Here is a 16,365-nt window from a genome sequence, read left to right as displayed (position 1 = left end):
ATTGGCCTTTGGCTTATCTTAAGAAAAACAATGTGATCCGCAGCCTGAAATTTAATGTGCACAATCGCTATCTCTTGTGACCATCAGTAAGCATATCCCCCATGCATATTAGACAATCGTTAATATCAGTGGGTTCAGCTGATTGAAGTATAATGTATATGGGGGAACCTTAGTAAGGCTTAGATCTGGCCTGGCACAGTACTATTGAAGAAGTGTGTTTGATGAGGCCTTAGCATCCAACTGTTAAATATTCTTGACAGCATTAATGAAGTTTGTACTCATTTTTATGAGTCTCCATCATTGGGTGGGTTAGAGCCTGCAGGCTTCCTTAACCCTGCTGTTCTGTTCGCATTTGCTATACACTTGTACTGTTCCCGGGTCAATATGACCCAGCCTATTAATTCTTGATTTTTAGCTACTCTAAGTGTTTTATTTGAATACTTTTTTCATTATTATACTGTATGTGAACATGGTTGATCATAAACAAATGAAAAATTTAAATTTAAACGTAATATATATATTTTTTTTTCATAAAAAGGTTACACAGGCTTTTTACAATTATCTTTGATTGTTGGCATTCTGCACACAAATGACAAAGAAGCTTTGCATTACTATTACTAAAACATGAAATTTAACTTTTTGAAAACAATATTTATAAATCAACAAATGAAAAATCATAACAACTTCAACCTTTTTAGAAAGAAATAAGAAAAACTGAACATGTTGATGCGTTTTTACACTGAACACATTAATAAGACACATGTCCTTTACACAGATATTTTGAACATCCAGCACATATCAGATTAGTCTTATTGTCACAGAAAGATGGACAGAAGCTACATCTCTTCCTTTTTTTGCTGGTAGCTGTGCTGCTGGTAGCTGTGCTGGTGGAGGCCATGGATGTGGAGTCTCTTTCTTGAGCATGCTGGACACTTTTTACAATGGCTGTTGCTCCTTCACTTTTGGGGGTCACTTTTCTGCTCTTAATATATGGCCTAACAAGGGATTTGCCCAATTCCTCAAGAAATAATCTTCTTTTATGCAGCTTATTCCCGTTCCAATAGGGGTCAATTTCACTCCATAAAACAAATGCATTGTATGCAGAAACGTCCAGTATGTTATAAAATAAAATCATTGGCCACCGATTGGTTTTGCGTTTGCATGTATATGTTGATATTGCTTGGTCTAAAGTATCAACTGCTCCCTTTATGGCATTATAATCCAAAATAATGTCAGGCTTTCTGTCTTCTCTATCACTTACGGCATTGTCATGGTGCATTGTGCTCATTAGAATTACCTAAATTTGGAAAAGAAAAGAATAGTTGTAAAGATATGTATTCACAGCGTTAGTCAATAGACATTTTAGAAACATTTTTATCCAAGTTTTGAAAAAAAAGAATTCCTGTAAAGATGTGTATTCACAGCTCAGTGCTCTCTCTCTCACAGATTCCAGTGTCTCTTTCACAGGACTTAGCTTCAGGGTGTAAGTCAAATGACTGGTGTCCAATTTATAAGACAACAGTGTCTTCTCTCACAAACTGAAAATGCATTTGACTAAATAAATACTTGATTACTGATGACAGTGAAACCCCCAGCCATTGAATGATAGACAACCAGTCTCCTCTCTCAAAAAACAGCAAATGGATAATACTAGATAATTACTTGTTTACTGATAAGAACAGTGAAACCACCACAATTTTGAGATGAAGTACACATAAAAAACATAACTTTTGCAGTCAGAAATAATCAGAGACCTGTAGAACAGTATAAAATGCTATTGGGTCATATTGACCCAAACAGTACAAGTGTAACAATCAGCGTGTAGCAAAAAGTAAACAAAAAAAAATATATATATATATAGAGCTCTACAAATGAGGAGAAGTCAAGATACCACTAGTTTCAAATCCTCATATAAAAAATCTACAGGGTCTCAAAAATCATTTCGGGTCATATTGACCTGAACAGTACAGCAGGATTAAGTCTTCTGTTTTGACACATTGAAGCTACAGAATGAGTGAATTATATTGTAATGGTTCAGAGTGGCAACAATTTTTTAACAGCAAAATCTTGATTTGCCAGATTCTGAAGGCTGTGAAGTGGTTGAAAGAAACAAGAAACGCTTCTTGGCTCTCCATATACTTTGGTTGCTGTTGGTTTTCCAATTTGCTCCTCCATCTCCTCTCCTCTGTCCTCTATCTTTCTTCTATTTCTGGGCCTCTGGCACTGCCTTTTTTCACTGGACCCAAGCCATCAAGTGAGGTGTGACACACGTTAATTACATATGTCACATTGCACAAGCTCGTGTGCAGCACAACACTCATGATTAGATTAGATTAGAGCATTGGCTACAGTGGCCCAAAAAGATAAGGACAGAAGATAGAAGACAGAGGAGCCAAATGGTAGCCTGATATCAGTGGGATAGCCTGGGGTGGACACAGTAGAGGTAGATTTTCTCATCTCTAATTTAAATGTAAAGCGAAGAACTCCTTTCAATACTTTATTTTAAACAAAAACTATTTTATCATAGTCACTTTTTACACGTATATTTGGTTTTTGATTTTGAGAATGTTTTAAGATGCTGTATTCTAGAAAATACTTCACAGCATTTGTTTCGAGGATGACACTATTTCCCTAAAGATAATGCAAGTAAAAAATACACAATAAGCAGTTGTTGGATAATAGCACATTAAGTCAATTGGGAAATGATGCTATAGAATTGAAAGTCGACTAGGAAAACATTATAAAATATGGAAATTCCACACAATATAAAGTTTGCATTTTAATCACTTGATTTTGCTTTACATTAAAATGAAATATTCGCAAACAGAGTCATTAGTTCTGTGTCATGCTATGAGCTTTTTGTTTTGTTAAGTTTGTTAAAAAGGAAAGAACAGTAAAGTTTTTTTTCATCTTCTAGCTAAAATGAGCTAATGTTCTTTGTTAATTTAGGGTGAGATTAAGGCAATCTTCCTCAAATCATATCTTTGCTTTAGGGCTAAAGCCCATGGCATTTTGTTTGTAATACAATAAGCAGTAAATGTGTTGCTCTACTCCTGTAAGGGTGATGCTCTTTATATGCTATTCGCAATCTTTTTCCCATAGAAGTCTAGTTGTTCATAACTGTGAATAAAGAGATGTTGAAGTATAGTTTGGGTGAATAAAATGTTATGATCAGTGCATATATGGCACAGATTTTAGGTATACAATCTTTCCAATATAAAACCCATGCCCCTGATGCCCACCCCCCTGTTTCCTCTCTCTGGAGCACTCTGGAATGCCCGCTCAATCTGCAATAAGCTTCATGTGATTCTGACCTTTTTCTCTCTCTCAAGCTTGCCTTCCTCGGCCTCACAGAAACATGGCTGACACCCTCTGACACAGCCTCCCCTGCTGTGCTGTGTTACAGCGGCCCCACTTCACCCACACCCCTCACCCGGCAACAAACATGGTGGAGGAGTGGGTCTTCTCCTTTCTATTAAAACTGCACCTTTAACCCAATCCCACCTCTACCCTCCCTCTTTTGAAGTCCACTATGTCTGAATCTACTCTCCCTTCAACCTCCAAGTCGCCGTCATATACTGACCTCCAGGCCCAGCCACTGCCTTTATTGACCAATTATCCACCTGGCTTCTTCACTTTCTCTCTGCTGACATTCCCACCATCATTATGGGTGACCTCAACATCCCCACTGATACCCTTCAGTCAACAGCCTCCAAACTTCTGTCCCTTACTTCATCTTTTGGACTTACTCAGTGGTCCTCCGCAGCCACCTACACAGATGGACATGCATTAGATGTGGTCTTCACCCGTCTCTGCTCTCTATCTAACTTCACCACCGCCCCTCTCCCTCTATCCGACCACCATCTGCTCACTTTCTCATCTCTGTCCTCCTCACCGGTCACCCATGTCCAGCAACATGCACACCCCCACAGAAACCTCGCACACCTAGACACCCACACACTCTCTGACTCTATTCTACCACTGGCATCCATATCCTCACTCCACAACACAGGCAGTGCCACTGCTCTCTACAATGCCACTCTCGCATCAGCTATTGACAGGGTTGCCCATCTCGTTCATGGCAGATTGCGATGTATCAATAGACAACCCTGGCACAATAACATCACTAAAATGCTCTGGCAAGTGTCCAGGGTTACAGAGCGGAGTTGGAAGAAAATGCATTTGCAAGACGACTTCACTGCATTCAAACAGGCAACACTCGCTTTCAAATCTGCTCTCACCTCTGCTAAACAGGCCTAATTCACAACCCTCATATAATCCCTATCCTCCAACCCCAGTTATTCAAAATCTTTAACTCCCTCCTCTACCCACCCCACTGCCCCCTCCAACCTCCCTCATCTCTGCTGAGGTCTTTGCCACACACTTTAAAATAAGGTCAACCAAATGAGGCAAATCTTCATTGTTCAACCACCACAACTCCTTTGTATACCCGACCAATGCCCAAACCCAATAACCTCCCTATCCAACATCACTGAAGGGGGGCTTAATTGTCTCCTCTCCAAATCGCACCTCACCACCTGTGTGCTTGACCCCATCCCATCCCACCTCCTCCCCAACCTCACCGCCACTCATCTCAGCCCTAACTCACCTCTTCAACCTATCACTAACTTCTGGCACCTTCCCTCCTGCTTTCAAACTTGCCACAAACACGCCTATCCGTAAAAAGCCAACCCTTGATCCAACTGCTATGTCCAGCTATTGCCCAATATCACTTCTCCCACTCGCTTCTAAACTCCTGGAGCAGCACGTCCACGCTGAACTTTACTCCCACCTCTCATCTAACTTGCTGTTTGACAGTCTACAATCTGGTTTCCACCCCCATCACTCAACTGAGACAGCCCTGACCAAAAATACTAATGACCTACTTACAGCCAAAGCTAAAGGACAATATTCTATACTCCTCCTTCTAGACCTGTCCTCTGCTTTCGACACAGTTGACCACTGCCTCCTACTACAGATCCTCTCCTCCTTTGGCATCAAAGACTTTGCCCTATCCTGAATCTCCTCATACCTTTCCAACCGCACATTCAGCGTCTCCCACTCCCACGCTACCTCCTCATCCCACCCTCTCTTTGTTGGAGTTCCCCAAGGCTCTGTCCTACGACCCTTACTCTTCTCAAACTATACATTTGGCCTGGGACAGCTCATAAAGTCCCATGGATTCCAGTACCACCTGTATGCTGATGACACTCAGATCTACCTCGCTGGTCCAGACATCACCCCTCTGCTGTCCAGAAACCCGGATTGTCTATCAGCCATATCCTCCTCCTTCTCCTCTCGCTTTCTCAAACTCAATGTGGACAAATCTTAACTCATCATCTTTCCTCCATCTCATAAATCTTCCTTACCTGACCTATCTGTCGCAATTAACAACATCACGCTTTCCACATACCGGAAGTCCGCTGCCTCGGAGTAACCCTTGATTCTGCCCTGTCGTTCAAACCGCACATCCAAGCTCTTTCCACCTCCTTTCGCCTCCAGCTCAAAGATATCTCCAGAATCCGTCCTTTCCTCAACCATCAATCTAGTAAAATGCTTGTGCATGTCCTTATCTTCTCCCGCTTCGACTACTGCAACATCCTTTTCTGTGGCCTCCCTGCTAACACTCTTAAACCTCTCCAGTCCATCCTTAACTCTGCTGCCCAACTACTTCATCTCTCTCCTCGCTACTCCTCCACTTCCCCTTCTGCAAATCTTTTCACTGGCTACCATACCATCAGCATATCCAATTCAAATTACTAATATTGACCTTCAAAGCCATCCATAACCTTTCTCCTCCATATATCTCTGAACTAATCTCCCGATATCTTCCCTCGCATAATCTCCAGTCCTCCCAAGACCTCCTTCTCTCCTCCACATTTATTCACTCCTCACCCAACCGCCTCCAAAACATCTCCCGAATATCCCCCATCCTCTGGAATTCTTTTCCTCAACAAGTCCGACTATCAAACACATTCGGATCCTTCAGATGGAACCTGAAAACGCACCTCTTCAGGAAAGCCTACAGCCTGCACTGACCCCGCTGCCTCCCCACCACTACTGGAACAACCGCCTCACCAACACCGGAGCTGCTGCAACCCCCAACCTACTGTCTCCTTCCCCACCATCCTGTAGAGTGTAAGCCCAAAAGGGCAGAGTCGTCGCCCCTCTGTATCAGTCTGTCATTGTTAGTTTGCTTACTGTAAGTGATATCTGTAATTTGTATGTAACCCCTTCTCATGTACAGCCCCATGGAATCAATGGTGCTACATAAATGAATAATAATAATAATAATATTAGTACTGGTACTGTTAGAGAATTGCATAGGCTGCCACATACCAACACAATTTTTTCAGACCATTTGCAATCATGAATAATCAACATTTTGAGGACTTTTTAGAGATTTGTTTATCGGAAGAGAGTTAAAAGGGAACCTGTCACCAGGTTTGGCCAATACGAGTTATGGCCAACCTCTTTTTGGACTTATCTACATCATTCTATAACACTGTAGATAAGCCCCTGATCCGACCTGCAAAAGAAGAAAAATAACTTATTTTACTTACCTGGGGCGGTCCGATGTGATGGGTGTTGCATGACTTGGTCTGGTGCCTCCCATCTTCTAGTGATGCCGTCCTCCTATTTTCTTCACAGGATCTCCAGCATCGTGCTTCTTTGCAGGTGTACTTATCTGCCTTGTTGAGGGCAGAGCAAATTCCTCCAGTACGCAGGAGCTGGTCCTCTCAGACCTTTCCCGGTGCCTACACATTGCAGTACTTTGCTCTGCTCTCAACAGGGCAGATAAGTACCTCAACAGGGCAGATATGTATGCCTGCACAGGAGCGCGATGCTAGGGAGCCTGTGTAGATGATGCATGGGCCCGTCATCCACATGAAGCAAGATGGAGGATGGCATCACAAGAAGATGGGAGGCGCCGAACCAGGACCTTTAACACCCATCCCACTTGACCACCCCGCAGGTGAGTATAATAAAAGTAACTTTTCTTCTTTTGCAGATTGGATCGGGGGCTTATTTACAGCATTAAATAATGCTGTAGATAAGCTCTGAAAGGGGGTGGCCGTAAATCACATCGTCCGAACCTGGTGACAGGTTCCCTTTAAACTCTCTTCCGATAAACAAATTTCTAAAAAGTCCTCAATATCTTGATTATTCATGCTTCCAAATGGTCTTCAAAAATTATGTGTTGGTATGTGGCAGCCTATGCAATTCTCTAACAGTACCAGTACTAATATTATTATTATTTATATAGCACCATTGATTCCATGGTGTTGTACATGAGTCGGGGTTACATACAAATTACAGATATCACTTACAGTAAGCAAATTAACAATGTCAGTCAATACAGAGGGACAAGGACCCTGGTGACAGGTTCCCTTCAATTCACCAAATTGCACAGATTTTACCGTGAAATTTAATTTGACATTTGTCTATCCAGTTCAGCCTATATTCCGTCAGAATAAATCCCCAGATTTACATCCTTCTAAAGAATATAATAACTGTAAGATACAATATTATTATGCTCCAGGAATACATCCAGGACTCTCTTGAACCGCTTGACTGAGTTTGCCATCACCACCTCCTCAGGCAAGGAATTCCAGATTCTCACTGCCCTACAAGTAAAGAATCCTCTTCTATGTTGGTGGAAAAACCTTCTTTCCTCCAGACACACAGAATGCCCCCTTGTGACCATGACCTTCCTTGGTATAAACAGATCCTCGGAGCGATATTTCTATTGTCCTCTTATATACTTATACATGGTTATTAGATCGCCCCTCAGTCTTCTTTTTTTGAGACTAAATGATCCGAATTTTGCTAATCTCTCTGGGTATTGTAGTTCTCCCATACCCTTTATTTATTTTGTTGCCCTCCTTTGTACTCACTCTAGTTATATTCTGGTTGCAATAATTTATTTTCCTGAATTGTAAATCCCTTATTATGCTTTGGGGTTTAGAGAGACCCTAAAGCAAAACAGATAAAACATGCAGAAAAAAATGAAAAAGCAAACTCACTGCTCACCCCTCCGTCTTCTTAGCTTCTCACAGTCTCCCAAATGGTTCTCAGCTCCAAATCTCTCCCTTATATGCCAGGATTTCAGGTAAGGTCTCAACAACACGGCCTAAGATGTGCATGTGAAGGAACATTTCAAGCAAAATTGCAGCCATAAGTCCCAGCCAAAGTAAGTCCATGTAATGATCTTGAGAGCTTTCTGTCCAGGGAGGTGGTAATAAGCAAAAAAAAGACAAGAGATGAGCAAACTTGTTCAGAAAATACTCACCAATCTCAATTTTGGTAAGAACGTTGCACATTTGGATTCGTGTTCGGATTCCAGAGCTTTTTTTCCTATAAATTGGCAAAAGTTAGCCAAAGTACGGTAAATTCATTAAGGGCTCTTTCAGGCGTCAATGTTTCTAGAAACAGCACTGGTTGCAAAAAATTCTGCACATGTGCACACTGATAACACATGGACAACATCCCTGTGTCATCATTGTGAAATGTACTGGCACCTGGAATCCAGCTACACTGTTTGCGCTGTTCCCCGGCATTTAGTGCTGAAGAAGACAGCTCATATCACTGTCAACTGCTAGCGCTGCGATCAGCACTAGCAGGAGACTATGTTGAGAGTTGTATTCAACTGTTAACAGGGAGAGCAGACCGCAGCAGATGGGAGTATTCATCAGGCGCCTGTGCTGTTAATAAATTATTATAAAAATAAATTGTCATGGGATCCCCTGAATTTTTGATAACCAGCCAGGCAAAACTGACAGCAGCAAGCTGCAACCCTCAGCTGTCAGTGTTAGCAATGCAGATTATCAAGAATAAAAGGGTCCTCACGCAGTGTTTTTTAATTATTTAAATAAATTATTAATCAAAACAGCATGAGTTCCCCCCATTTTTGACAAACAGCCAAGCTAAAGAAGACAGCAGGGGGATGGTATCCTCCGACTGGTAATGGGCCATGGATATTGCCCCCAGACTAAAAAATCATCCCCAGAAAATGCACATTTATTACATGCACCAATTCTGACACTTTGCCCAACTCTTTCCATTTCCTACTTGGGGGTGACAAGTGCGGTTCATATTTGTGGGGCTGCTGCCACCTTCGTATTGTCAAGCGACATCAAGCCTATGACGTAGTAATGGATAGCACAGCAGCCTTGAAGTGCTGGAGTCCTGGGTTCAAGCCCCACTAAGGACAACATCTGCAAAGAGTTTGTATGTTCTCTCCGTGTTTGCGTGGGTTTCCTCTGGGTACTCCGGTTTCCTCCCACATTCAAAAAGACCTACTGATAGGGAATTTAGATTGTGAGCCTCATCGGGGACAGTGATGATAATGTGTGCAAACTGTAAAGTGCTGCGGAATATGTTAGCACTATATATAAAAAAAAAATAAATAAATAAATAAAAAAATGGAGAGGCACCTATAAGACATCTCTCCATTACTAATCCTATTGTTATATTTCAAACAAACACACAGCCAGAATAAAAAGTCCTTTAACCCCTTAGTGACAGAGCCAATTTGGTACTTAATGACCGAGCCAATTTTTGCAATTCTGACCACTGTCACTTTATGAGGTTATAACTCTGGAACTCTTCAACGGATCCCGCTGATTCTGAGATTGTTTTTTCGTGACATATTGTACTTCATGTTAGTGGTAACATTTCTTCGATATTACTTGCGATTATTTATGAAAAAAACGGAAATATGGCGAAAATTTTTAAAATTTTGCAATTTTCAAACTTTGTATTTTTATGCCCTTAAATCAGAGAGATATGTCACGAAAAATAGTTAATAAATAACATTTCCCACATGTCTACTTTACATCAGCACAATTTTGGAAACAAATTTTTTTTTTGTTAGGGAGTTATAAGGGTTAAAAGTTGACCAGCAATTTCTCATTTTTACAACACCATTTTTTTTTAGGGACCACATCACATTTGAAGTCATTTTGAGGGGTCTATATGATAGAAAATAATGAAGTGTGACACCATTCTAAAAACTACACCCCTCAAGGTTCTCAAAACCACATTCAAGAAGTTTATTAACCCTTTACGTGCTTCACAGGAACTGAAACAATGTGGAAGGAAAAAATGAACATTTAACTTTTTTTTGCAAACATCTTAATTCAGAACCATTTTTTTTATTTTCACAAGTGTAAAAACAGAAATGTAACCATAAATTTTGTTATGCAATTTCTCCTGAATACGCCAATACCCCATATGTGGGGGTAAACCACTGTTAGGGCGCACCGCAGAACTTAGAAGTGAAGGAGCGCCGTTTGACTTTTTCAATGCAGAATTGGCTGGAATTGAGATCGGACGCCATGTCACGTTTAGAGAGCCCCTGATGTGCCTAAACAGTGGAAACCCCCCACAAGTGACACCATTTTGGAAACTAGACCCCTTAAGGAACTTATCTAGATGTGTGGCGAGCACTTTGAACCCCCAAGTGCTTCACAGAAGTTTATAACGTAGAGCCGTGAAAATAAAAAAATCGCTTTTGTTTACACAAAAATGATTTTTTGCCCACAAATTCTTATTTTCACAAGGGTAACAGGAGAAATTAGACCACAAAAGTTGTTGTGCGATTTCTTCTGAATACGTCGATACCCCATATGTGAGGGTAAACCACTGTTTGGGCGCACCGCAGAGCTTGGAAGTGAAGGAGCGCCGTTTTACTTTTTCAATGTAGAATTGGCTGGAATTGAGATTGGACGCCATGTCGCGTTTGGAGAGCCCCTGATGTGCCTAAACAGTGGAAACCCCCCACAAGTGACACCATTTTGGAAACTAGACCCCTTAAGGAACTTATCTAGATGTGTGGCGAGCACTTTGAACCCCCATGTGCTTCACAGAAGTTTATAACGTAGAGCCGTGAAAAAAAAAAATCGCATTTTTTCTACAAAAATGATCTTTTTGCCCACAAATTTTTATTTTCACAAGGGTAACAGGAGAAATTAGACCACAAAAGTTGTTGTGCAATTTCTCCTGAGTACGCTGATACCCAATATGTGGGGGTAAACCACTGTTAGGGCGCACCGCAGAGCTTGGAAGAGAAGGAGTGCCGTTTTACTTTTTCAATGTAGAATTGGCTGGAATTGAGATCGGACGCCATGTCGCGTTTGGAGAGCCCCTGATGTGCCTAAACAGTAGAAATCCCCCACAAGTGACCCCATTTTGGAAACTAGACCCCCCATGGAACTTATCTAGATGTGTGGTGAGAACCTTGAATGCCCAAGTGCTTCACAGAAGTTTATAATGCAGAGCCGTGAAAATAAAAAATATTTTTTTTTTCCACAAAAAAGATATTGTAGCCCCCAAGTTTTTATTTTTACAAGGGTAACAAGAGAAATTGGACCCCAAAAGTTGTTGTCCAATTTGTCTTGAGTATGCTGGTACCCCATATGTGGGGGTAAACCACTGTTTGGGCGCACGGCAGAGCTCGGAAGGAAGGAGCGCCGTTTTGGAATGCAGACTTTGATAGAATGGTCTGCGGGTATTATGTTGCATTTGCAGAGCCCCTGATGTACCTAACCAGTAGAAACCCTCCACAAGTGACCCCATTTTGGAAACTAGACCCCCCAAGGAACTTATCTAGATGTGTGGTGAGAACTTTGAATGCCCAAGTGCTTCACAGAAGTTTAGAATGCAGAGTCGTGAAAATAAAAAATATTTTTTTTTTCACAAAAAAGATTTTGTAGCCCCCAAGTTTTTATTTTCACAAGGGTAACAGGAGAAATTGGACTGCAATAGTTGTTGTCCAATTTATCCCGAGTACGCTGATGTGCCATATGTGGGGTAAACCACTGTTTGGGCGCACGGCAGAGCTCGGAAGGGAAGGAGCGCCTTTTTGGAATGCAGACTTTGATAGAATGGTCTGTGGGCATTATGTTGCGATTGCAGAGCCCCTGATATACCTAAACTGTAGTAACCCCCCACAAGTGACCCCATTTTGGAAACTAGACCCCCCAAGGAACTTATCTAGATGTGTGGTGAGAACTTTGAATGCCCAAGTGCTTCACAGAAGTTTAGAATGCAGAGTCGTGAAAATAAAAAATATTTTTTTTTCACAAAAAAGATTTTGTAGCCCCCAAGTTTTTATTTTCACAAGGGTAACAAGAGAAATTGGACCCCAGAAGTTGTTGTCCAATTTATCCCGAGTACGCTGATGCCCCATATGTGGGGGTAACCCACTGTTTGGGCGCACGGCAGAGCTCAGAAGGGAGGGAGCACCATTTGACTTTTTGAGCGCAAAATTGGCTGTCGTGTTTGGAGACCCCCTGATGTACCTAAACAGTGGAAACCCCCCAATTCTAGCTCCAACCCCTAACCCTAATCCCAACCTGATCCATAATCCTAATCACTAACCCTAACCATAATCACAACCCTTACCCCAAAACAACCCTAATGTCAACCCTAACCATAACCCTAATCAAAACCCTAAATCCAACACACCCCTAATCCTAATCTCAACCCTAACCTCAAACCTAACCCTAATACCAATACACCCCTAATCACAACCCTAACCTTAACCCTAATGCCAAACCTAACCCTAATCCCAAGCGTAACCCTAATGCCAACCCTAACCCTAATACCAACCCTAATCCAAACCCTAAACCTAATCCCAGCTCTAACCCTAACTTTAGCCCCAACCCTAGCCCTAACTTTAGCCCCAACCCTAACCCTAGCCCTAGGGCTACTTTCACACTTGCGTTGTTTGGCATTCCGTCGCAATCCGTCGTTTTGGACAAGAAACGGATCCTGCAAATGTGCCCGCAGGATGCGTTTTTTGCCCATAGTATTGCCGACGGATCGTGACGGATGGCCACACGTCGCGTCCGTCGTGCACTGGATCAGTTGTGTTTTGGCGGAGCGTCGGCACAAAAAAACGTTCAATGAAACGTTTTTTTGTACGTCGCATCCGCCATTTCTGACCGCGCATGCGTGGCCGTAACTCCGCCCCCTCCTCCCCAGGACATAGATTGGGCAGCGGATGCGTTGAAAAACTACAGCTGCTGCCCACATTGTGCACAATTTTCACAACGTGCGTCGGTATGTCGGGCCGACGCATTGCGACGGCCCCGTACCGACGTAAGTGTGAAAGAAGCCTAACCCTAAATTTAGCCCCAACCCTAACCCTAAATTTAGCCCCAACCCTAACCCTAAATTTAGCCCCAACCCTACCCCTAACCTAACCCTACCCCTAACCCTAACCTAACCCTACCCCTAACCTAACCCTAGCCGTAACCCTACCCCTAACCTAACCCTACCCCTAACCTAACCCTAGCCGTAACCCTACCCCTAACCTAACCCTAGCCCTAACCCTACCCCTAACCCTACCCCTAACCCTACCCCTAACCTAACCCTAACCCTACCCTACCCCTACCCCTAACCCTACCCCTAACCCTAACCCTAACCCTACCCTACCCCTAACCCTACCCCTAACCCTACCCCTAACCCTAACCCTAACCCTACCCTAACCCTACCCCTAACCCTAACCCTACCCCTAACCCTAACCCTACCCCTAACCCTAACCCTAATTTTAGCCCTAACCGCTGTTCTCCTGCCGGCCGGCAGATGGAGACAGATGGCGGGCGCACTGGGCATGCGTCCGCCATGTTCTTCTGCCGGCGGCCAGGAGGAGCAGCAAGAGGATCCAGGGACCTAGGTGAGTATGCTAGGGTCCCCGAATCCCCCTATTTCTCTGTCCTCTGATGTGCGATCACATCAGAGGACAGAGAATTACACTTTACTTTTTTTTTTTTTTTTTTTTTTTTGCGGTCGCCGGTAAACAGTTAATTACCGGCGATCGCAAAACAGGGGTCGCTAAAACCGACCCCCGATCATGCTCTTTGGGGTCTCGGCTACCCCAGGCAGCCGAGACCCCAAAGATTCTCCCGGTGCCGGCCGGCGGGCGCACTGCGCATGCGCCCGCCATTTTGAAGATGGCGGCGCCCACCGGGAGACATGAGGAGCATCGGGGGAGCTAGGTGAGTATTGGGGGGCCACCTGGGACCCCTTTTCACTGTCCTCCGATGTGCGATCACATCGGAGGACAGAGAAATTAAAAAGAGATCGCTTTTTTTTTTTTTTTTTTTTTTTTGCGATCGCCGGTAAACGGTTAATTACCGGCGATCGCAAATGCGGGGAGGGTTAAAAACCCCCCGAATCATGTTCTCTGGGGTCTCGGCTACCCTCGGCAGCCGAGACCCCGGAGAAAATCGGCCTGTGGGGGGCGCTATACACTTTTTCCACAGCGCCGTTAATTAACGGCGCTGTGGTTTAAGTACCCTTAGCGGCCGCCGTTAAAAGGCGTATCGGCGGTCGCTAAGGGGTTAATTGAAAGAATAACACAGACTCCTTTAATTAATTTAAATTGAACAATACTCATGTCATCACCCAGTCCACAGGATCCTATGCTCCTGCAAAATAATTAAAATAATAAATCACAATATTCCTTACCTGTCCGACAAGATGATAATAATCCACCTGTCCCTCAATGGGTATATCTCTGCAACAGCTAGATGGCAGGCTGCATTGTTGCATAATGCGACTATGCAGCTTGCCATCCAGCAGAGACACTGAGAAGCGTTTGCTACCGCTGATCAGTGTCTCATGGTGAACTCCTATAACCTGACTGATGTTTCCATGAGCGTGACAAAATTCTTACCCTCATCATGCCATTAGAAAGGTTCTGGGAATTCACAGCCAATGAATTCAGTTCAACTCACTGATGTCAGCATGGACTCTGTGGGAAAAGTTTTAATGGTGCTTGTGCTGACAGTGAGTTTAGCTGAATTCATTGGCTGTGAACTCTCAGGACTTTTCTGATGGCACTTCGAGTGTGATGACTTTCTTGCTCTCACAGTGATGTCAATCAAACCATATGAGTTAACAGCGAAACTCTGAGCAGCAGTATAAAATGCTCCTCAGTGACTATGCTGGATGGCAGGTTGTATAGTTGCATCATGAAACAATGCAACCTGATAACTAGATATGACAGATAAAAAAATGATGCAGGGTTCCCCTGTGTTTCATTACCAGCAAAGGCTAGGCAGATGGCTTCAGATTGATATTAGTAGCCTAGGAAGGGCCATGGATATTGGCTCCTCCCAGACTAAAACATCAGCTGTCAGCTGAAGTCTCCAGCTGCCTGGAACACCTGGAGGCTGTAAACTAAGGTTACCTTGGATGTGAATTTTACTGTACTTGTTAATAAATTAAAAAAAATGAAAAAAACAACAACCATATCTCTCACCTTTTCATCGTTCTGTCCCATGCAGTAATCCATGTCAGTGGATAAACAGTTTTTACTCTGGACAGTGCCACGATGTGACAGCCCAGGCTGAGAACCACTAAGGAATGAGCTGCTGCAAGCGCAGCCTCAGTGACTAGCCATGACATCATCGAGGTTACCGCTGGTCACTAAGACTGTGTTCCAAGCTGAGCACTGCGCGGACCTCGATGAGATCAGTGCTGAACCATGAGACTTTTTCTCACTGTGCTAGTGGTGATCGATCTGAGGTCCCCGCAGTTCAAAGGCCCAGCTGGCTATGCAGCATCAGTGACTAGGGGAAACCTTGATGATGTTACCGCTAGTTACTGGTGCTGCACTTGCAGCAGATCATTTCTCAGTGGTTCTCAGCCTGGACAGTCACATCTTGGCACTGTCCAGGTTGAAAACTGATTATCCCCACACATGTATTAAGGTGTCGAACAGAGCAAAGGACAAGTGAAGGATATGAATGTTTTTTATTTTTGTTTGATTATAGGAGACCATGGCTTCAGTGGAATGGGTGATGATGTGCGTATGGTTTAATTAAGATTTATTAAAGGACTCTGTATCATTCTCTCAATTAGAGAACTTAATGCTATCTGTGTGTTTACTTACCATTTAACTATAGGACTAGTATTGGAGAGGCATCTTATAGGCTCCTCTCCATTAATTATCCATGGGCATGAGGTCACATAACAAAACAAAGGTGACATCAACTCCACAAATATTACCTAATTTGCCAATGCCACAGGGCAAGAGGAAGAGCTAGGCAAAGTGGCAGAATTGCTGCACCTAACATATGGCCCTTTTCTGGGGGAATTCTGTGGGCTGCTAATTTTAGGCTGAGGGGGGAAATATCCACGGCAATATCCACGCCTGAGAATTCCAGCCTCTAATTGTCAGTTTTAGCTTGGCTAGTTTTCAAAAATTAGGGAGGCCCCACAACATTATTTTAAATTATTTATTTAAATAATAAAAAAATATCATGGGGACCCCTTTATTCTTGGTAACAAGCCTTGCTAAGACTGACAGCTGCTATAGTAATATCCAAAAAATTGACCGTCACATCCAAC

General features: G+C 43.1%; 1 protein-coding gene across 1 annotated transcript in view; it reads left to right on the top strand.

Moving 5' to 3' along the window:
• CDH12 (cadherin 12) overlaps nucleotides 1–16,365 on the top strand; it is a 1,535,982-nt gene that overhangs the window by 534,688 nt on the left and 984,929 nt on the right. The window lies entirely within an intron of this gene.

The sequence above is a fragment of the Ranitomeya imitator genome, chromosome 6 (genome assembly GCF_032444005.1).
Source record: "Ranitomeya imitator isolate aRanImi1 chromosome 6, aRanImi1.pri, whole genome shotgun sequence".
Lineage (NCBI taxonomy): Eukaryota > Metazoa > Chordata > Amphibia > Anura > Dendrobatidae > Ranitomeya > Ranitomeya imitator.
The sequence above is the reverse complement of the archived record's forward strand: the minus strand, read 5'-3'. Positions and strand labels throughout refer to the sequence as shown.